Source organism: Dipodomys merriami, unplaced genomic scaffold (assembly GCF_024711535.1).
Source record: "Dipodomys merriami isolate MVZ:Mamm:240054 unplaced genomic scaffold, mDipMer1.0.p SCAF_61, whole genome shotgun sequence".
Classification (NCBI taxonomy): domain Eukaryota; kingdom Metazoa; phylum Chordata; class Mammalia; order Rodentia; family Heteromyidae; genus Dipodomys; species Dipodomys merriami.
In genome coordinates this window covers 7855128-7879182 of record NW_027206191.1, presented here as the reverse complement: position 1 = coordinate 7879182, position 24055 = coordinate 7855128, and the positions used below count along the sequence as shown (strand labels likewise).

Here is a 24055-nt window from a genome sequence, read left to right as displayed (position 1 = left end):
TACGTAAGTAAGGTAATTAGTCCATTTCTTATTGAGCATTGTTACCCCCTCCTTTGTCTTTCCCCTACCATTCCGCCCCTTCATACCTCCCCAACATGTCGCTTCACCCCTCCCATAGAGTGTCTTGTATATTTCATTGTTACAATGTGGCAACCTGTGTCCTTTCCTTGTATCTTCAATGAAGAAATGCTGGCTTGATTTATGCTGATTCTACTGTTGTAGACACACCTAAAATCACTCGCCAAGTTCAGGAGTACAAAATGAAATGCATAGCAGAAACATTGGAACATTTCAGAGAAGATTAGCGTGGCTCATGTACAAGGATGACAGACAAATTTCTGAAGCATTCTATACTTTTACAACAGATGCTGGAGGGGATGTGGCCACCAGGGAACCATACTGCATTCTTGGTGGGAGTACAAAACTTGTTCAACCACTTTGGAAAGTAGTATGGAGGTTCCTCAAAAAACTCCACATAGAGCTCCCCTATGACCCAGCAATCCCACTTTGGGACATTTACCCAAATGATCACAAACAAGACCATACTAAAGCTACCAGCACAACTATGTTTATTGCTGCATTCTTTAAGATAGCTAATATATGGAACCAACCCCAATACCTTAGCAGATGAATGGATCAAGAAAATGTGGTATATATACACAATGGAATTCTATGCCTCCATCAGAAAGAATAATGTTGCCCCATTTGTTAGTAACTGGAAAGTCTTGGAAAAACTTATATTAAGTGAAGTAAGCCACGTCCAAATTAACATTGGTCCCATGGTTTCCCTAATTTTCAATAACGAATATTTGTCTGGGTTAAGAAGAAAAGGTCAAAAGCTATCTGCATATGACGAGATAGGATGATGTTAAGGGACATGAACCCCAAGATAGGGACACAAGTGGTTTTTTCTTTCTTGCTATTGTTTCTAACATACGTATAATGTGCGATGTGATTTTTTTGTTTCTTTATATGTTCCTGTCTCCTGCTATAACTCCTGTTTTCACTGTATTTGAAGTTGGTGCGCCTACATCTTCTATATACGCTCCTCTAATTTGTGGAGGGGAAAGAAAGAAAACAAAATGCTTAAATAGGGGTACAGGTTGACACATTGTAACCATGAGATACACAAGACACTATGTTGAAAAATGAACTTTACAATTTAGGTGGGGTAAGGGAGGAGGGTTGTGTACTTATGGAGCTGGGAGGGAAAGGATGGTAGGGGAAAAATAAAGGAGGAGGTAACAATTTTTTTTACCTTGCTCATTACCTTGCTCACGCAAATGTGACTCCTCTGTACATTATTTAGCTAATAACTAATATTATGAGGCAGACTGAAATGAGACTCCAGAGAAAGAGTCAGAAAGACTGATCAGAGAGACTAATATTGGTCACACAAAGATTGGAAAATAGAATTCCTTGTAGAACATACAAATCATTGAAACCCTGCACATGTAAGGACAAGAGAGCAAAGTCCAGAAATGCACATTTTCTTAGAGGTCAGCTATTGAATTATCAATGGAAATATTTGTATTCTTAAATATTTGACCACATGTGAGAGAAGGCTGAAGAGAAATAAAATGCCATCACTCTGTTTGGACGTCCAATATCACACTAGGAAGTAATCAATCACTGATTTGTAATAAAAAGAGAAAACAATTATTCCAAATGGGGGTTTCATTTCTTTTCCTGTAACAGTTCTTGATTTAGATGCTAGCAATTACCATACAATTGATCCAGTACCACAGCTGAAATGATATTGACCGCAGTATTCCCACATGAAGGAAAAGAGAAAATTAACAGATATCTGAAAAAATGGCTTGAGGATGAAATGTTCTAATAGTGATATCTGAGGTTTTGACACAGGTGAAGAAGTGGATTTTCTTTTCTAAAAAATCTCCATTTTTAGCCTGGTGACAGTGGCTTACATCTGTAATCCTAGCTACTCAGGAAGCTGAGATCTGAGGACTGCTATTCAAAGCCAGCCTGGGCAGGAAAGTCTGTGAGACTCTTATGTCCAGTTAACCACCAGAAAACCAGAAGTGGCATTGTGGCTCAAGAAGTAGAGCACTCACCTTGAGTTGAAGAGCTCAGGGACAGTGTCCAAGCCCAGACTTCAAACCCCTCGACCAACAACAACGAAAAATCTCCCTTTTCTTGGATTGCCTACATCTTTTCCTATCATTCAACAAAGAAGCCATTTTATCACCCACTAAATTTAAGTCCTAACCTAACTACTGCTAATAGAATGATTTGGTATCTTTTTTTTTTTTTCTGTCCATCATGCGACTTGAACTCTGGGCTTGGGCTCTGTCGTTGTCAACTACAAGACAAGGCGAGTGTTCTCCTGCTTGAGCCACAGTGCCACGTCCGGTTTTCTAGCAGTTTATTTGAGATGAGAGGCTCACAGACATTCCTGCCAACGCTGGCTTTGAACAGTGATTCTCAGATCTTAGTCCCCTGAGTAGCTATGATTACTGGCCTGAGTCACTAGCACCCGGCATGTTTTGGTATCTTATGGCAAATGGTTCATATTTGGGGGAAAAAAAACAACTATGGTAACATTTTTTCCAGTCCTTAAACTCTGGGCCTGGGCCCTGAACATGGTTATGCTGGTAGCTTTCATGTGAGCTTGTTGGATTACTGCCCATGAGGGGAATTACTGAGTCTTAAAAGAGATCTCTGTTTAGTCTTTTCAGGAAACTCAGTACTGCATTCCACAGTGGTTGAACAAGTTTAATTTCCCATCAACAGTGTAATAGAGTTCCCAATTGGCTACATCCATGCCAGCATTTACTATTGTTAGTTTCTTGATAAACGTCATTCTATCTGGGACGAGAAATAATCTGTCTTGTTTACTTGTAGATTTGTGGGCACCTTCTAGCTACTATGAATGAATCCATGAAACCTATATTGCTCGGAGTCTGCATTCCTTTCTCTTTTCTCTTAGTATCATTTTCCCCAACCTTTCATTTTCCTTAAGACTAGTGAAAAGTCATCTTTTCAGATGAGTGAATAGAATTCCATTATGTGTGTGTGTGTGTGTGTGTGTGTGTGTGTGTGTGTGTGTGTGTGTGTGTGTGTAAGATGAATATAGGCCCATGAGTTCATTTCTATGTCTTCTGTTTCATCTGTAATTTAGTAGTTCCATACTAAAGTTGAATTGTTTTCTCTACTGAATTGAAGAATATTGTTGGGATTTTGATGAGTATTGCATTTTCAATTTTTGTGGTTCAGTATTGCAGTTTTTGCCATGTTAATTTTTTTTCAGGCTTCATGATCATATGTATATTATGTTCGGAAAACACACATTGCAATTTTGAACAAACAGAAGGAAAAGTGTCTGGCAGTAGTTCCAGAAAATTTACCCTCTTAGGCTGCAGGAAGCCTGTCTCCCCCTAGGCCTTTTACTATTATTATTACTACTAATTATTATTATTATTATCTTTAAGTAGTTGTTCAAAGCAGTTTATGAATACAACACATCTTGATTAATGTCACTGCTTTTTAAACTAGAAATATTCTTTTTTATTTAGTTACAAGAGTTTTCAGATTCAATTCTTTTTAAGAATCTTAACAACTAGGTTATGAATAAATAGCCTTTTATAATTACCAAGTCTATTTTTGTCCTTGGCCTAGGCAAGTTCGACATAAGTCATCCAGCCCCCACCTCATCATTAGAGAATGAATGATATTTCCAAATGCCTGAGAAGTATAGCATGCTTTTATTTTCTTACTTTTTAAAATAGGACTTGAACCAAGGACCAGGGCATTCTCCCTTTGCTTCTTCACTCAAGACTATAATTCTAACACTGGAGTTACACCTCCACTTATGCTTTCTGGTGGTTAACCAGAAATAAGTTTCCTGAACTTTCCTGCCCCAGCTGGCTTCAAACTATGAGCCTCAGATCTCAGGCTTCTGAGTAGCTAAGATTATAGGCATGAACAACTGATGCTCAGCCTTTGTTTTTGTTTTTTTATTGTGATTAAGTGATTACATAATTTCCCAAATTTCAAACTATTGTGGGATCGTGATGCTCAGTTAAACTCACAAACACATTCTATCTTTCCTGGAGCAAATTGTCTATCATGGTCTATAACATTTATGAGTTCTATGAGCTTTGCAATACAGTTATTTCTTCCACATTGGGTGGTATGTACATTTCTTTTGTTTTGCATAGCATCAGCTGTTCCCTCTTTCTCATTTGTTCCCTCCCTCCCATTGCTGCCATTAAGTTGCTTAGTTCATTTTGGTCAATGTCCTGTGCAGCTAATTGGTCCCGTTGTTGTATGTTTTTCCCTGATTCACTCTAGTTCTGTGTTGTCTTCCTGGATCCCCTTCAGTGTACATATATATACCATACATGTGATCAGCAGCATGGAGTTATTTACTTGTGATTCAACCAGATGAGTGGAAGCTCTCTGTTTCTTAAGTCCTGTTAATTTTGTCATATCACTTAACATTTTGGATTTAACATCCACTTATCAGGGAGACCATGTACCATTTGTCTCTTTGATCTTGGCTTACTTCGCTCAACATGATTTCTTCTAACTCCATCCATTTCCATGCAAATGCCATTATTATTTTGTCCTTTCTAATGTCTGCATAATATTCCATTGTGTATAGATACCACAATTTTTGGATCCATTCATCTATGATGGGACATCTGGGTTTTTTCCATATCCTGGCTATTGTGAACAATGCTGCAATAAACATGGAGGTGCATGTGTCCTTGTATACTGGTTCCTGTTGTTCAGGATAGATGCCTAGAAGTGGTATGAATGGGTCCTATAGGAGGTCAATAATTAGCTTTTTGAGGAACCTCCAGACTGCTTTCCAAAGAGGTTGTATAAGTGTACATTCCCACCAGCAGTGTAATAGGGTTCCTCTTTCTCTGTATCTCCTCCAGCATTTGTCGTTGGCTGACTTGTGGGCCATTCTGCCTGGGGTAAGGTAGTATCTCAGGGTTGTCTTTATTTGCATTTCCTTCACAACCAGGGATGCTGAACATTTCCTCATGTGTTTCTTTGTCATTTTTATCTCCTCATCTGAGAAGTCTCTTTAGTTCCCTTGCCCATTTAGTAATTTTTTTGTTAGTCTTGGGAGAGATCAGTTTCTTGAATTCCCTGTATATACTGGATATTAACCCATTGTCTGTTATATTGCTGGTAAATATTTTATCTCAATTAGTTGGTTGTCTTTCTAGCACGGTTGTGATAGCTTTAGCTGTTCAGAAGCTTTTTATTTTAAGGTAGTCCCATTTGAAGAGTCTCTCTCCAATTTGTTGTGACCCTGGGACTCTGTGCAGGAAGTTCCTTCCTGTGCCTATAAGTTCAAGTGTCCCTTTTACTCTGTCCTGCAGTAGTTTCACAGATTCAGGTTTGATGTTAAGGTCTTTAATACATTTTGAGTTGATGTTGGTGCATGGTGATAGGCTGGGGCCCACTTTTAGTCTTCTGCATGTGGCCGCCCATTTTTCCCAGCACAAGTGGTTGAAGAGGCTGTGTTTCTTCCATTGTATGTCTTTTGTTCCTTTGTCAAATATCAGCTGACTGTAGGCATGTGTATTTATTTCTGGATATTCTATTCTATTCTACTTGTCTTCAGGTTTTTGTGCCAGTAACATGCAGTCTTTGTTATTATAATTCTATAGTTATGTTTGAAGTTCGGCATGCATATCTCTCCCATGTTGTCTTTATTTCCTAGAACTGTTTTGGCTATTCTAGTTCTTTTGTTATTCCATATGAAATTTGGGACTGTTTTCTGTATTTCACAGATGTACATCTTTGGTATTTTAATAGGAATTGCATTGAATTTGTATATAAATTTTTGCAGTATTGCCATTTTCACTATATTAAGTCTGTCTATCCAAGAGCATAGGAAGTTTTTCCATTTCCTAGTGTCTTCTGTAATTTTTTCTATAACTTTTCATACTTTCATTAAATACTTCTTTTACATCTTTGGTTAGGTTAATTCCTAAATATTTAATTTTTCGGGAGGTTATTGTGAATGGGGTTGCTTCCTTTATTTCCTTTTCTGCTTGTACATTGTAAGTGGACAGGAAGGCAACTGATTTTGTGGGTTGATTTTGTATCCTGCTTCTTTGCCGAAGTGATATATGATTTCTAAGAGTTTGGGGATGGAGTTTTGGGATATTGAAGGTATAGTATCATGTCATCTGCAAAAAGGGATAGTTTAACTTCTTCTTTCCCTATGCGGATCCCGTTAATGTCTTTTTCTTGCCTTGTTGCCCTCGCTAAAGATTCCAGAACTATGTTGAAGAGGAGTGGAGACAGTGGGAATCCTTGACTTTTTCTGGATTTTAAGAGAATTGGTTGTAGCTTTTCCCCATTAAATATAATATTGGCTATTGGTCTGTCATAAATGGATTTTATTATTTAAAGAAATGTTCCTTCTATTCCTATTTTCTCTGGAACTTTTAGCATGAATGAATGTTGAATTTTATCAAAAGGCCTTTTCTGAATCTGTGGAGATAATCATGTGATTCTTGACCTTGGCTCTGTTGATGTGTTGGGTACATGTTGTGATTTTTCCCATGGCATCCTTAATTCTGTTAATATGGGTTTCTTGTCTTCTTTTTTTAATTAAACTTGCCAATGGTCCATCAATTTTATTTATTTTTTTCAAAGAACCAGCTTATTTGGTTAATTTTGGCTATTAGTCTCTGATTCTCTAATTCATTAATCTCTGCTCTTAGTTTGATTATCTGGCTCCATGTACTAACTTTAGGTTTTATTTTTTCATGTTTTCTAGCTGTTTTAATTGCAACATGAGATTATTTACTTGGTCTGTCTCTATTTTCTTGATGTGGGCACTGAGGGCAATAAATTTGCCCCTCAGGATTGCTTTTGCTGTGTCCCAAAAGTTTCTTTTAGAGGTGTTTTCATTTTCATTGAGTTGTAGGAATTTTTAAATTTCTTCTTTAATCTCTTCAATTACCCAGGCATTGTTTAGAAGTGTATTGTTCAATTTCCATGTTTTTGAGTAATTTCTGCAATATACTTTGTTATTGAGAACTAGCTTCATTCCACTGTGGTTAGATAGGATACAGGGGATTGTGTCAATCCCCTTGTATTTGCTTAAATTCCTTGCATGAACTATGATATGGTCTATTTTGGAGAAAGTTCTTTGAGCTGCTGAGAAAAATGTGTACTGTGTTTTTTAGGTTGAAATACTCAGTAGATATCAGTTAGTTGGACTTGAAGTATGGCCTCATTTAATTCAGTAGCTTCTTTGCCAATCCTCTGGTTGGCAGACCTGTCCTTTGGAGAAAGTGGGGTGTTAATGTGTACTAGTATTATCGTATTGGGATCTATTTTATTCTGTAAGTTTGAGAGTATTTGCTTAACATATCTGGGTGCACTAATGTAAGTTGATGGTAGTAATATCCACCTCTTTGATTGTTCACTGTACTAATATGTAAAGTCTGTCGTTGTCTTTTGGTATTGATTATAATGAAAAATTTATTTTGTTAGATATCAGGATTGCTACACCTGCTTTCTTCCTGAGTCAATTTGACTGGTAGATCAGTTTCCAGCCGTTCACTCTGAATTTGTTTGTATGTTTGCCTGAGAGGTGGGTCTCCTGAAGGTAACAGTTTGTATGTTTGGCTGAGAGGTGGGTCTCCTGAAGTCAACAGATTGATGGGTCATGTTTTCTGAGCCAATCTGCAGTTCTTTTTCTTTTGATTGGTGAAGTAAGCCCGTTATTATTAAGAGATAGTATAGAGAGATGCATTGTGGTCCCTGTGATTCCCTATTTTCCTAAGGTTTTCTTCTTTCCTTTCCTCCTGTGCTTCCTCAGTTACACTTTTATTGATGTCTGTCTGGGTCCAGGTCCCTGTTTCTGGTTGCTTTCTTCAGGTTGTGTCCCCCCTCTTAGAATTCTTTGTAATGCTGGCTTAATGTTTATGTATTCATTTAGTTTTTCTTTGCTATTAAAATTTTTCAGTTCTCCATCAAATGTGAATGCTAGCTTTGCTGTGTATATCAGTCTGGGTTGACAGTTATTGGCTGTCAGGGATCGTATGTTACTTTCCCAGGCCTTTCTTGCATTCAGTGTTTCTGTGGAGAAATCTGCAGTGATCCTAATTTTTTTCCCATTGTAGTATAGCTCCTTTTTCATTTTTGTTGCATGCAAGATCGTTTCCTTATTATTCAGATCTACCATTTTTACTATAATTTGTCCAGAAGTGTTTCTCCTGGGATCCTGCTTGCTAGGTGTTCTATAGGCTTCTGTTACGTAGGTAAGACGTTATTTTTTGAGATGGGGAAAATTTTCACTGATTATTTTGTTGAATAGGTGTAACATTTCCTTGCTTTGATATTCCTCACCTTCGTCCATTCCAATTATACCAAGGTTAACTTTCTTGACCCTATCTGCTTGCTCTTGAATTTCCCTTTGGCATAATTTAAGTGATTTTTCCACATCTGTAATGTTTTGGTCCAGTTGGTGTATCCTGTCTTCTGTATCTGACACTCTACGTTCCATTTCGTTCACTCTGTTAACTGTGGCTTCCATTGTGGTTTGCATGGAAGAAATGGACTCATTTATGGATTTGATGTTCACTCTCAAAGTACTGATCTCACCTTTTAATGAAGTGTATACTGCCTCTATTTTTGCACTGATATCACTTCTCAGTGAGGTGTGTGCTGCTTCTATTTTTGCGCGTACCTCCTGTTTTAGATCCTGCATCTCTTTTGATAGTTCATCCCTGTGATCTTTAATTTTCTGGTCTATTTCTCACTTTATTTCCTGAGTCATTGCCTCCAGCATATTTTGGATGTAGCTTTTGTCTTCCATTCCTGCTTTGCTCCCACTAGGGCTCTCCCCTGGGTGGCTGCTGGCTTTTGGGGATAGCTTGCTATCCTGGGTGTTGATAACCCTTGTAATTTTTCTGATTTTCGCATGGGGATTCAGGGATTATTGGAGACTAATCTGAAAATTTGTTTTGGTCAATAAGTGTCTGTCTTTTCTTGGTTGCTGTTTCTCTGCTAGTAGAGAGAATCTGTACCTGATCTCGGTTCTGTTGAGGGCCGGCCTCCAGCTGCTGGTCTGACAAATATAGAGTTCTCAGTTCTCTGTTTTAGATCACTGGCAATTCCTGTCTTTGGAAGAGTTGAGCAGCCCAGATTGCTCCTACAGGTGATCTTGGCGAGTTTGGATGTGCTGGATGCACTGTCCCAGATGCTGGAGTTTGCTATGGGCTCCTGATATTTTTTTTGGTGGGTTGTGGGCTTGAACTCTGGGTTTGGGCACTGTCCCTCAGCTCTTCAGCTCAAGACTGATACCCTACCATTTAAGCCAAAACTCTTCTGTCTCTTTCTGCTTATGTGGTGCTGAGGAATCAGATCCAGGGCCTCATGCACCCAAGACAAGTACTCTACTGCTGAGCAACCTTACCAGCAGAGCTCCTGACTATTATCAGGTGCTGGTGGCTTGTGTTGTTCAATTTCCAGCCTAGAATATATGGGTTGGGTTCTGGTAGGGTTTAGGCTTCTCCTTTCCTGAGCCCCCAGGTCTTTGCTGTCACAGATGTGCTTCCCAGGGGACGCAGTTCCCTGTTTTTCTCCCCTCTGCTGAGGCACATGCAGCTTCTTACTTCAGTTGGGAGGAGTTGGTTGTGTTGCCCAGTCACCGGATCCCCAGACCTGGTGCCAGTGCCCGGCCTGGGACATGCCGGTTGGACCTATGCTGCTGTGTATCCTGCCTAGTTTATGCAGCCTGGGGTACTCAAATTTCTTCCACTGTTGGGTGTCTGGACCCAGAGGGGCTGTTCCTGGCTTGGGCATTTAAGCTCCCTACCAGGGGTGCGCTTGCTCTAGCCTGGCGAGCTGAGTGTGCTTCACAGTCTGGTAGAGCTCTAGAACATTTCCCAGTTTTAGTGGGTCCTGTGGTCCAGGTGTTGGGATAGGGTGTCTGAGTCAGGGTCGCGGGATTCCCACCAGCTCTGTTCTCTCTTAAGGCATACACTGTCTACTGTGGGATACTCACCCAAGTGCTAATTGTTCTTTTTGTGTGATGTACATCATTGGTTGCCGTTGAAATCAAGAATTCAATTAAGATGGTTGTGGGCTGGGCTGGGTGGTGGTGGCTCTGTGAGTTTCTCTTTTGTCTCTGCCTCAATTGATGCTGTTAGCGTCCAAGCGGCAGCATGGGCCTCTTTCCTCCACCAGAGGGATGGTGGAAGGGTCTCCATGCAGGTTCTGAGCGCTGGGGTATGTCTCTGTTTGTACTCTCTGGATCAGCATCAGTTCTTTGCAGGTCTTCTGCCTTGTTTTCTGTGGGCATCCCATGTAGCTCTGGCACTCCCGCCGAGAGGCTGAGTTCCTGGCTCAGAGGTTTCTCTGTTCATTGCGGTTTGCGGGTCTGACACCGGTACTTCAGACGACTTCTGCACAGGTGATCTGCAGGTACTGAGCACTGCGGTTTGTCTCCAATTGCGTTCTCTGGATCACCACCATTTCTTTGCAGGATTCTGCTCTGGTGTTCTGTGGCTCTGTGTAGCTCTGTAATTCTTGCCATGGGGCAGAGTCGCTTTGGCAGGATGGAGCCTCTCTGCTCGGATAGAGAGTGAGGGGTGGGGTTGGGATCTTTGTGCAAGCTCTGGGCTTGGTGGTTTCTTCAGTTAGTCGCGATCAGCGGGTCTGACACCGGTACCTCAGGCTGCTTCTGAGCAGGTGATCTGCAGACAAACCCCTGTGTCTCTGGGAGTCTGGCAGCCCCTGTCGGGCTGGCTGGGTGTGGTTTGGTGCATTGCTGCATGGCCAGTAGAGGTTGGGGAAGGGGTCTTCGCACTTCTCTTTTCTGAAATTCTTTTTCTCTCTTTTTTTTCCCTGCCTTCTGTTTTTCTCTCAGTGTTCATCTTTTTGTTCTTGTCGGTTTCTTGGGGGAGATTAAGCGTTGGAACACGACTCTCTTTTTGGTTGGGGAGAGCTGTGGCATTTCCCTACTGCCCCTTGCCATCTTGCTCATCCATCCAATTTTTATATTTTTAAATATCTATTTCATTATAAAGATGCTGTACAGAGCGGTTACATTTACACGAGTAAGTTACAGTTCTCATTGAACATTGTTACATACTGCAGTTTTTTTTCTCCCCCTGACTCTTCCCTCCATTTCTCCCACACACATTACATTGTAAATTAATTTCTGCCATAGTGTCCTGTGAGTATCATTGTTGCAATGGGTCACCTTTTGTACTTCTTTCAGTATTTTGTTATTTCCCTTCCCTTCCCCCAATCAGATAAATGCATATACAGGATGCAGAGTACCAGAATCAAAGACAGGAATTGCAATGAATAAAACCAATAGGAAAAGAAAAATGATATAAAGTAAGAAGAAAGAACTAGCTACAGTATATTGGCTACATCAAGCTTGACAACTAAACAAAAGAAGACCTGTTGTTTCTATGTCTTCATTTCAGTTAGCATCATTTTGTATGGTCACATATACATTCACACCTCCTGAGCTATAATGATCCACTTTCAGGAGTAACAGGCTAATGTTAATAATTTCAAGTGAGAGAAATCATAGAGCTCAAGTCATTTTGCATATGCTAGGAATTGATACAATGCACAAAAATTACATGCATTAATAACTACAATGCCAGTTTATCAGTGCAGTACTAGGTGTCCCTTGGCTGGAATCCCTCCTGAGGAAACCTAAGGCAGTTGGTGCACCTGTCTTCTGGGCTGGATTGAGGGCCTTGCTGGGCAAACAGCAATCCATTCCTGGATCCCACTTACAACTTTTTTTAGTAGACCCCCTACAAATCTCTCTCATCCCAATAACAGCCTTCTGGCTTTCAAGTGAGGTTATCTTTCATATCTCTTAGAGCTCTCCACACCTTTGTCTAGAACAGCTTTGTTCCAGGGCCCACATTCAGCAGCTTGTTCTAAGAAGAGTAGTAGCTATTTTGCTAGCCAAATATATTCTCTGCCATCTCCTCCTCAAATTAGTCTTTGGTGTCAGTATGAGTCTGCTTAGAGGGTAGAGCCAGCCTGGGATGGCTTTGAACCATGATCCTCAGAACTAAGTCTCCTGAATAGCTGGGATAACAGGCGTGAGCCACCTGCACCCGGACATCATTTCTTTCTTTCTTTTTTTTTTTTTTTTTGTCGGTCGTGGGGCTTGAACTCTGGACCTGGGCGCTGTCCCTCAGCTCTTCAGCTCAAGGCGAGCGCTCTACCACTTGCCTACAGCGCCACTTCCCGGACATCATTGCTTAATTCCAGGAACATTTCAGGGGGTGGAATAGCACAGCACCACATACATTTGTTAGCAACTGCCCCAGGTTGAGCCAGATGCTCAGACCAAAACCACTGACCTTGATATTGCCTTTGGTGTCCAACAGGATGTTGTTGGACTTAAGGTCTTCGTGTGTGATTCTGTTTTGGTGTAGGTAGTGAGCAGCACTTAGAGTTTGTATGATGAGCCTCCTGGTTTCATCCTCATACAGGCGGCACGCTATTCAGATCCACCCCAGGAGGTATCCCCTAGTGGCCAGTTCCACGATGATACATACATACTCTTCCTTCTCCAACACCTGGTACAACCTGATGATGTGTTTGTGCCATACCGTCTTAAAAATGTCCACCTCATTCTTTATCTAATGATGATGACTCTCACTTCCAGGCTATTTTAAATGCCACGTCCTTTTCTGTGACATGGGGATGGGCCACCTTCACTTGTCCATAGGTACCTTTGTCGATGAGCTCATTAATCTGGTATTGTTTGATGATCTCCTCCTTCAAGAAGCTTGAGGATGATTCTTTGTGTCCTTCCATCCTCCCACTATGATGGCAGGTAGCAAGTCTACCTAAAATAAACTTAATAAAATAATGGCAAACCAGAAATAGTAAAAGAAATACCAAAATCCAAACGACAACCAGTCCCCACAACCAAAAATTCATTTAGCCTTGAATCAGTCCAGCGGGTCATCAAGCAAGAGCTCCCAGCTCTGTTAACTGACAGAGGTTGGAGCACAGTGTCTTCCTATATATCCTGCATGGACTCACACAATGGAGCAATCACAACCAGGCATTGTAATCTCTTGGAGGAAATGGACCAATCAGAGTCTGGGCCAGTGAAGTCAAAGAAAAAGTGGACCAATCACAGCCTGCCAGCATTGACATTCTAGCTCAGAGGCCTCAACGACTGCTGCTAAGGACTCCAGGTGGGCTTGAGGTTGCTCTGGTCATTATCATGGCATTTTTGAAACCACTAGGACAGTGCTCAATATCCTCTGTTTTTCTAGAGGACCACTGCATCTTATAAATTGCTTCTCTACCTAATAGCCTCCATTCTTGATTGTCAACTTATTGTCTGGTTCCAACAATGGCATTGCACAAAGGCCTCCCACCTTCTCAAGGACAGTTATGTCCTACAACTTCCTCTTGAGGGTACAAGCTGGCTTTGAGCCACAATCCTCACAATTCACCTTCCTGAGTAGTTAGGATTATAGTTCTGAGCCATTGGTAGGTATTTAGCTCATCTCTTACATTTGGAGACAGTATATTTGTTAGAAAGGTAGGTTTCAATATGTCCTTTTAGCACTTTAAATTTCTTGCCCTTGCTGTCTAATAGATAATTTAGTTTATGATGAGAAATTAGTCATTATATCATTGAAGATCACTTGGGTGTGATGAATTGTATCTCTGCGTTTTGGGAGGATTTCTGTCTTTGTTTAATTCGAATTTGTCTTAGTGTGGACTTAGGTAATTATGTTAATTTTTTGACCTTGTAGATACCTGCATAGAAGGGTTCATGCTTTAATCAAAACTGGGAAGCTATTGGTTATTATTCCTTCAAATACTATGTATTTCTTTTTTTCCCTCTGTACATTATACATATATACATTATACATACATATTCAAATTGTATATGTGAATATACATATATATACCTACATATTTGTATTATATATGTCTTTATATATATATTTATTTTCACATAGCTTCCACTTTTGTGGTTGTTTATGGTAGGAAGGTTAGATTGATCGTAGCTACTCCATCAAAGAATTAGAAGTTTTCCTATTTATTTCTTGATAAAAATATGCATTTCTTGGCAAGGATATTGAAACACATAAAAAGCACAGCTAGCCCCTCGCCTCCATATCTCTCTAATTTCCTGCCTCTGTCAGGTCTCTGGGTTCTTCTAGTGTGTGGTGTGATCTTTTGCAATGTCATGTACTGCTTCAAAGGCCAACAGGTCTGCACCTGCAGGAGGAGCTGCCCCAAAGTCAGCCTGCATGAGTGTACCTGCCTGCCTCTGTCTTGGTGTCAGAGCCCCAGCAGCTACTGGGGTGACCTTAGCAGATGTGCGTGTGCCAGGATTGCAGATTGGTGACTGCAGGAGGCACAAGCACAGCCTCTATTTTTACCCATCAGAGGTCTACGGTGGAGCCTGGGGGTGTTCCCCTGTTGCAAGCTATGCTTGGAGCATGGCTGAGGGCTGCAGAAGCCTCACTTTGGCCTCACATCTGGGGTACAACAGATGCCAAGGATTTTTTGGGCTCTTTTCAGAATATATGGTCAGGTTCAAGAGCAGATGAGTTCAGGGGACCCCTAAACACAGGTTGGGCAATGGAGCTGGGAGGAGCAAGGCTGTCCAGGTTGGCAGGGGTCAGATGATGAGCCTATATTAGTAGTCTGCTGGCTTCCAAATGAAAAGCTAGACTTGCTTGCTACACAGAAATATCCCTCTAAGAATGGTTGCACCAGAGAGTCCCATGGTGGTGGGGGGAAACTGCTAAAGACTGCAGTAGATGGACCAGGGGCACTTGGTGTTCTCCCTAGGCAATTCAATGCTGGCTCTGGCAGGAGGGATCTGAAGGTTCCCTAACACTGCAGATCCAGGGAAGCCAGAGCCCAAGAAGACACCAGGCTTTGCCAGCTGGGCACTGGGCAGGCTGGTAGGTGAAACCTTGCTGGATGGCTTTGCAGAGTCCTCAACCTGGCCCACCTGCCAGCACAATAACCTGCCTAGGATCTCCTCAACTGTAGAACTTGGAGGCAGCAGTTCTTCTAACTTAGACATTCAGTGTCTAGCTTTCTTGAGGCTGATGTGGTCAGGGCCAGTGTGGAGGAGCGGCAGGCCTCCTGCTGGGGGAAACAGATGTCCCTTCCAAGGCATCTTGGGAAAGGGATGCCCCTGGAAGTGGACTCATGGAAAGGCTGGTCTGTCCTGCTCAAAGAGAACACCTCCAGTTTGTTTGACTGTTTGGTTGAGTTGGGGGGGTCTCCCCTTGGAGGCAGTGATATTAGGGGACTGTATTGGTGAGATTATCTCAAAATTAAACCAACTGTTGATCAAGCAAAAGAGTAAGGCTTGCTGAACTGCCCATGGTTGGTGTAGTTGAGGTCATGGCTGCTTTTGCCTTGAATGTCCTCAAGGATTTGTCACCAGAAGACAAATGACTGGATGCTGGCATGAAGTCCAATGGTTTTAGGAAATTTATCAGAGAGCCCTACTTGGCTTGTATGTCATTCAATAGGGCTAACACTGGGTGCGGAGTTTGAGCTTTAGAGCTGGGCATCACAGCTTGATCTTTTTGGAGGACTATGGATACCTTCTGGATGGTGTTGGACCTTTAAGGGGTCTCAGTACATTTTGAGATTAAGTGTGATCCTCTGAGCTTCATCCTAGGTTTATGACAGGGCTGAGTTCTCCCTCCCTGCTGTCCTGATGCCTTTAGGGTGTGGGCTGGTTTCTGGCAAGTAGAAAAGTTTAATGTGTCTTCTATTGCCTGAGCCTCACTAGGAAGGGCTGTTGTTGGCAAGGAGGATTGTGTAATTGGGAGGTCTTTGTGTTCTTTGAATAAGGGAATCAGAGCACATCTTAGCTTTCTTTTTGAATGTTTAGTTTCTGTGGAAGTCTAAAGACATAAGAGTTTAAGGCTCCAGAGGCTTTCTAGTTTTCCAGACATATCCAGCATTTTTTTTCACCTTACAAAGACACTTCTAACTTCCTCCCTTAGTTATACTCTCCTGAGCCTTTTGGCTATGGCATAAATGAGGAAAGACAGGCAGTGATGTCCTGTTGCTATGGAAGGCAGTCAGGACTGCCTTGTTGCTGAGAAAAAGCAGGCAGGCCTGTCTTGTTACATAGTTTCATTTTATTCACCAGTGTTGGTAAATAAAGTCTCCAGATTGGAATTCAGGGGCTACCCATGATCATTGCTCATTCTTTTTCCCTGCTCTTACCATACTGACTTTCCATTTAAATTCATTTTTACTTTTCATTTTTTGTCAGAAGTAAAGAGGCGATTAAAAATCTATATGCAATACTAGTTTTTATCCTTGAATTACTAAAATACACGAAGAACATATCAATTCAAGAAGCATAAAATGGCAGATAGGGGCTGGGAAGGTGGCTCAGTGGTAGAGTGCTTGCCTTGCATGTATGAGACCCTGGGTTCTATTCCTCAGCACCACATAAGCAAAAAGAAAAAAGCCGGAAGTGGTGTTGTGGCTCAAGTGATAGAGTGCTAGCCTTGAGCTGACGAGCTGAGGGACAGCAGCCAGGCCCAGAGTTCAGGCCCCACGACTGGAACAAAAAAAAATAAAAAAATAAAATAAAATAAAATGGAAAATGGCATGAGTTTGGTCTCTGTCCCTCTACTGTGACTCTCTTCCTCTACTCTGGGGTGACCACTGCGACTAGTTATATGTGTATCCTTGCATTCAAACCAAATGTGCACAAAGGAGAGGCTATTAAAAAGAGACTTGACCACAGCTACCCAAGGTACCCCAAACCTATCTTAGTAGGAGGACAAATTTCCAATTCACACTATGGAGATTCAAACTTCTATATTCAGGTTCACAGACCTTAGCCAAGTCTGTGCTGGAACCACATGACTGAAGATGGTAGCTCATTGTTCACTAAAAAAAGAAGTCTGCAATAACTGTAAATCTCCCCCCTGCCTTTCTCACTAAGTAACAGTATGAGGTATAAGGACTAAGGAGTTAACAGGCCTTTTAGAGATTACTAGACTTTGGGTTTTAACTTTTGTATCTCCATGTTTCGCTTTAGATCAAATATTGGGTCTGTAAAGCAGCAGCCCAAGAGAAAGTGATGTCCAGAACTTGTTTAAGTGTCTCAGACTATTTGAATTTGTTTTTACTGAATTATCTTTTTTCCTGCAATCCACACCTGTGGCCAAATGGGGACTTTCTTACAGTTAGCGGACTGAAGGCCCAACACTGCATCTATTTATGCCTTGTTCTGCAGCCTTGTTCTGGTATATGGCTGTTGCAATCTTAGATTTAGAACCCCTGTCTTTCTTCCCCTCTCTTTCTCCTCCCTCTATGTCCTTCAGTAAACAATTCCAAAATATTTGTTGAAAATAAAGCTTGGAAAATTGTCATAACATTAAACAGTAGTGTCCACCTTTGAAGCCTGACAATTTTGTTAACACAGGTAGAGAACAAGCAAGATAAAATGTATATGCAATATACAGATGCGCACACCTACACCAAGGGAATATTTTTCAATAAATATGTGATTGTATTCAGTGAGTATAATAATATCCTGAACAATTATAATCTTTAACCACAATCTCAATTTGAACTAATAAATGCTACAACAACTTCTTGTATCATTTAAATGATTTACTTTTCAAATATTCTCTGAGTTGTTTCCTTAGTGCTATTAGCCACTTCTAGGGTAACTATTAGTCAAAAATTCATTTAATCTTTATCGTATTGATATCATGCCTATTGATATTATTGGCTGTAAAGTTCTCCAAACTATAAACTTTTAAACTTCCCAAGCCAAATTTCTTCCTGTGCCTTAACAGATTGTTTCCTCAAGGTTTTATAGACCTTGAATTCTCCGTGGGAAAAGAAGAGATCTATGTATCTAATATATTTTTAGTACATTTTTAAGTGTGTGTGTCAGTTTTCTTAAACAAAACATAAATGAATAGGTCTTCCATTTCCTAGACAGAAATGATTAATGTTACAAAAGAAATACAGGTGAATCAGGCCATCATGGGTACTGAGTATTAACAGATATGGGAATTCCCCAGGCAACAGTGTGGAATGTGGGATGTGTGTGTGACAGTGTGTGCGGGAAAGTCCGTGAGACTCTTGTCTTCAATAAACCACTAGAAAACCAGAAGTGATGCTGTGGTTCAAGCAATAGAGCACTCACCTTGAGCTGAATAGCTCAGGGACAGCGCCCAGGCCCAGAGTTTAAGCCCCTCAGATGACAATAATAATAATAATAATGATAATAATAATAATAATAATAATAACTATTATTATTATAAAGGAAATTAGACAAAGTCCACAACTTAATTGTACAGCAATACAAAATAATGCATAATAGATTTAGCAATAAGTACCATAAAAATTAGATCAAAATATTATAAATGTCATATTTTATATGTATATAAATTTTTCAGAAGGATTTAAGAGTGGAAAGGGTGACATTGATCAATATCAATGGACTCATAAACTGTCATATTGAATTGAAAAAAATGAAAAGCATGCTTCAGAAAATAATATATAAATAAATAAAACCAATACTCAATCATTCAGAAAAATTATATATATATATATACTTATTCAAATGTTTATGTGTTCCCATATATATTATATACATTTTGTAGTGTCATATTTGACTACATGTGGCTTATATAATTATTTTTAAATATTTTCTTTTTGTTGATCAAAAAGCGAATATCTAGCTTTCAAATTATATGGCGTTCTTTTTTTTATTTTTGATATATTTTCATTTAGGAGAAAATTTGAACCTATTATAGAGCATTTTAACTTTTGGAAAGGCTGTACTCATACTGGATTAGCAGGGAAACTGTGCTCTATTCATCTGTAAAGACCTACGAGAAAACCATTCTCATGGTCTAAATCAAAAAGTTAGTTGCTACGTACTGAAGACTAGCTTGTCTTTGTTTATCTAGTTGTGTGTGTGTGTGTGTGTGCGTGTGTGTGCTTGCGTGTGTGTGTGTGTGTGTGTGTGTGTATGTGTGTGTGTGTGTGTGTTTGTGCATGCACGTGCATACGTAGGCCTGTCTTGGGGACATGAACTCAGGACCTGGGTGCTTGCTGTCTCTGAGCTTTATTTTTTTAATATTATCACTTATGCCACAGATCTACTTCCAGCTTTTTGCTGGTTAATTGGAGATTAGAGTTTTGTGGAGTTTCCTGCTGGCTTATACTACAAAACTCAGATCTCAATCTCTTGAGTAGCTAGTATTACTGGTGTGAGCAACCAGAGCTCAGATAGAAAGCTATTTTCGTCTACAATTAGGGATTATAATTGTCTTCACTCTAGCCTACCCTTCTCCCTAAGGTATCACCAAATCATGATGTGCTCTTCCCTTATATTTCCTTTCTTTCCCTGAGTTCTTGTCTTTTCTCCCAGCTTCCATCTAACAATACTGGGCACATATAGAAATCATCTTAGCCAAGTGAACTGTCTTCACATTTTATTTCTATTGTTTTCATTTTCCTGGCTAAGTATGTTGCATTCCTTAGAACTAACTCCTCACCATAATCATGTTCTTTGAATTTTTTTCTAGAATAGCATATATAATAACTTTTGATTCATTTAAGTGTTTTCTGATTTAGAACATGTGGCTATTGACCAATAAGAAGATACAGGAATATATGAGACCAAAACTAGAAACCAGTATATACCTTTCTTCTCTTCTTCCTCCTCCTCGTCCTCTTACTCCTCCTCCTTCTCCTCCTCTTCCTCTTCTTTCCTTCCCTTCCTCCTCCTCCTTCTTCTCTTCCTCCTCCTCTTTATTCTTTCCATTTTCTCCTTCTTCTCTTATTTTATTATGGTTTAAATCATAAGTTTTCTTCAACAAATGCGCTCCCCAAATCCATGACACTTTCTCTAAGTTTCAATAACCTTTTCTTCCCTCATATTTTTATTTGCATCAATTGCTTGTCTTGAACAAGGGAGTTTCAGAGTGACATGTACAGATATCATTCATCTGGGCTCTGACATGGTTCAACCTAAACCATGCTACGGGTTTCATAGACTTTGAGGTTGAAATTTCATGGATGTACATACAAAATCAAAGGTTTTCACCCTGTTCTCTTCACCTTTGAAAAAATGACTCATTGAAAGGAATATTATCCTCCACATTTATTTTTCCTTAAAGCAAGTGAATAATAGGAAACATTTTGCTGTGGAAAAGTGAAAAGGAAATCAACAAACTTGAAATAGTCTATTTATGCTTGAGAACTCTTGCATATTTCACGTACATGCTGTTTGTATTATGACTATTTGATATTTTGACTCTCCATTCATTGATTGACTTCATTACTTGATAGGAAATTTACGTAGTCCAAGATGTATCTCAAGGTATTCTGCAACAGTTATCTGGGAATTTCAGCCATGGAAGACAAGAAGCACATACCTCACAGTAAGCTGGAAATATAATAGAGTTCATTCTTTCTTAATATAATATTTCAGTGAGTTGTTTATACTGAAAATGAAGAAGTTTAATTGCAACAAACATGTTAAAGGATTGACAGGGATCCTCTGTATACTTTGCATATATATATGTGTGTGTGTGTGTACACACACACACACACACACACACACACACACACACACATATATATATAATTTAAAAGCATGACTCAGTTTCCAAAAACTTCTGGATAAAATTTTATGTGTAAAAGCACCAGTAAGTGGCTTTGCACTTACAGATCAGAAGGAAACCAAATTAGTGCCAGGGGGACTTTTGTTCTTTTAACTGAAGAGGAGCATTACTGTTGAAGAGAGTCAATCTGAGACTAAATTTTAAAAGATTAAAAAACAGTAAAGCATTTCAGATTGTATTTCTGTGATATAAAAAGATATTATATTGAATAAAATGTATCTATTATATGGATTCCTTTTAGAAAAGGGCAGTAAGGTCTGCCTGGAAACTACATTATGTTTTTTCTCTTTTCTTAATCTGAGACTAAATTTTAAAAGATTAAAAAACAGTAAAGCATTTCAGATTGTATTTCTGTGATATAAAAACATATTATATTGAATAAAATGTATCTATTATATGGATTCCTTTTAGAAAAGGGCAGTAAGGTCTGCCTGGAAACTACATTATGTTTTTTCTCTTTTCTTAAAATGAGGAAAGAAATGCATGCCACAATTACCTCTTCTACACTTTGTACCATGGAACAGTAACTAGAGAGCACATTGATTTTTAGTGCACTTTTCATTTGAAACAACAGCTTCTACTTTAAGCTGATTAGTGATTCTTCAAGGATTAGTGAGCAATCAAAACATATAATAATCACATTGCTACAAATATGGCTATGTATGCAACATAGTCAGAATCATGGAAGACTGTACTAATGATATAAATCAGGTTAAATGGTCAATTTAACTTTGGAGATAAGGAAAATGCCTTTGAAAAATAACAAATTTTGCCAGACACCAGTGACTCACACCTGTAATCCTTGTTACTCAAGAGGCTGAGAGCTGAGAATAGTAGTTCAAAGCCAGCATGGGAAGCAAAGTCCCTGAAATTCTTATCTCCAAGTAACTAGCAAAAAGTCTGGAAATGTAGTTCATTGGTAGAGCACTAGCCTTGGGCAAAAGAAGCCCAGTGACTGTGTCCAAGTCTTGAATTAAGCTCCAGGATCAACACACACACACACACACACACACACACACACACAGCGTTCAATCCATATTTTCAGAATTTGTTTGCAAACTTATTTTAGTAAAGTATTTAAGTCTTTCCATTTCATAACAAATGGGGCAATATCATTCTTTCTGATGGAAGCATAGAATTCCATTGTGTATATATACCACATTTTCTTGATCCATTCATCTACTGAGGGGCAATTGGGTTGGTGCCATATCTTAGTTATGGTAAATAATGCTGCAATAAACATAGTCGTGCTGGTAGCGTTAGTGTGGTCTTGTTTGTGAACATTTGGGTAAATGCCCAAAAGTGGGATTGCTGGGTCATTGGTGAGCTATATGTGGAGTGTTTGGAGGAAGCCCCATACTACTTTCCTAAGTGAAGTAAGCCAGGCCCAAAGAAACTTAGGTCGTATGGTTTCCCTCATTTGCAATAACTAGTATATTTCTGAGACAAACACTATCAGATAACTTGATGTTAGGCAAAATGTACCCCAAGATAAGGACCCAAGTTTTTTTTCTTTCTTGCTATTGTTTCTAACATATTTATAAGGTGATTTTTTTTGTTGCTTTGTATGCTCCTCCCCCACGGTATAATCCCTGTTTTAATTGTATTTGCTGTTGGTATAATTTGGGGAGGGGAAGGGAAAACAAAATAAATTGTTTAAACAGGTGAACCCATTTTAACAATGTAATGTACAAGATGCTATGTCGAGAACCGAACTTTACAACTTTGGTGGGGGTGGGGGCATGGGTGGGGGGTTCGGTGGGAGTGTAGTTGTGGAGATGGGAGGACAGGGATGGTAAGGACAAACAAAGAAGGAGGCTATAATGCTTAATAAGAAATGTACTCATTATCTTGCTCAGGTAATTTTAACCCCTCTGTACGGTATTTTGACAAAAAATTAATTTAAAAAGGAAAGTATTTAATATATATGGATACACATCTGTGTGTATATAATATAAGTGTAAACCAACTTAATAGATGCTGCACTATAACTTGAAAAACAAGATATATTGTAACACCACATATCAACTCCATAGATCTAGTAATAATGTGATTCTATGTTTAAAATATTTATAAACCTAGACCTTTAAACTAACCTACCTATATCATGATAAAAATTTATCAAGTAGAAGCAAGAGATAGAATTGTTATGGGAGGAAGTTTTTTGGAGGTTGGGAGAGAGAGAGTACTGCAGAATGAATCTCAGGTCCTTGAGCTTTCTAGGCAAGTACTCTGGCACTTGAGCCATGCCTTCAGCCTAAATATATGCAACCAGTTTTTAAAAACTGAAATAAGAATAAACAAACATATCTATTATTGTTGGTTATATTGATAATGGCAATTCTTACTGGGGAAACTTGGAATCTCAATATGGTCTTGATTTGCATTTCTTTTATGGCCAGAGATGTTGCACCGTTCTTCATGTGTCTACTGGCCATTCTTATTTCTTCTTGGAGAAGCCTATCTTTAAGTCTTCACTACACTTATTAATTGCTGTTTCTGTAAGAATTTGTTTTTGGGAGGTTTACTTTTTTGAGCTCTAAGTATATTTTAGATAAGAGAACCTTGTTGGATGCATAGTTAGATCAACTCCCTTGCTGTGGGCTTTCTATTTATCTTGTTAGCTATGTCCTTTGCCATGCAGAAAATCGTTTGATGCAATTCCATTTATCCAGGCTTTCTTTGATTTGTTGTGGTTCTGGATCTTAGGAAGCTTCTTTTTATATATTTGCTATTTTTGCAGAAGTGATATATGGGGGGTTTACAATTACATGAATCAGGTAATGAGTACGATTCTTTTTGAACCATGTCTCCTTTGTTTGTCCACTCCCAGTTTTTCCTTCCTATTCTCATCCACAGATGTATATTTCATTTTCCACATAGTGTCTAGTGAGTACCACTGTCATATTTTTTCACTTTTTATTCCATCTTTTCTGTGCCTAATCCATCCATGCTCTAGTGCCCTAGTGTATCCTCTGTCTGGGATGTGGTCAAAAGGCAATGCTACTACACCATTGGTGGGAATGTAAACTTACTCAACCACTCTGGAAAGTAGTATGGAGGTTTCTCAAAAGAATAAACACAGAGCTCCCCTATGATCCAGCAATCCCACTCCTGGACATTTATCCAATTGACCATAAACTAGGCCCCACTAAAGCTATCAGCACAAGCTTGTTCATTTGAGTTTTTGTTTTTTACAATAGCCAATATATAGAATCAAACAAGTTGCCCCTCAGTGGATGAATGGATCAAGAAAATGTGGTATGTATATATAATGGAGATTCTATGCTTTCACCAGAAAAAATGATATTGCACCATTCATAAGGAAATTGAAACACTTGGGGAAATTATATTAATTGACGTAAGCAGCCATACCCAAAGAAATA

General features: G+C 39.5%; 1 non-coding gene across 1 annotated transcript; it reads left to right on the top strand.

The window, feature by feature from the left end:
• Positions 1-254: 254 nt before the first annotated feature.
• On the top strand, positions 255-358 carry LOC138814772 (U6 spliceosomal RNA). Its single transcript, XR_011368085.1, has one exon. It is a non-coding gene; the product is annotated as a U6 spliceosomal RNA (small nuclear RNA).
• Positions 359-24055: the final 23697 nt, after the last annotated feature.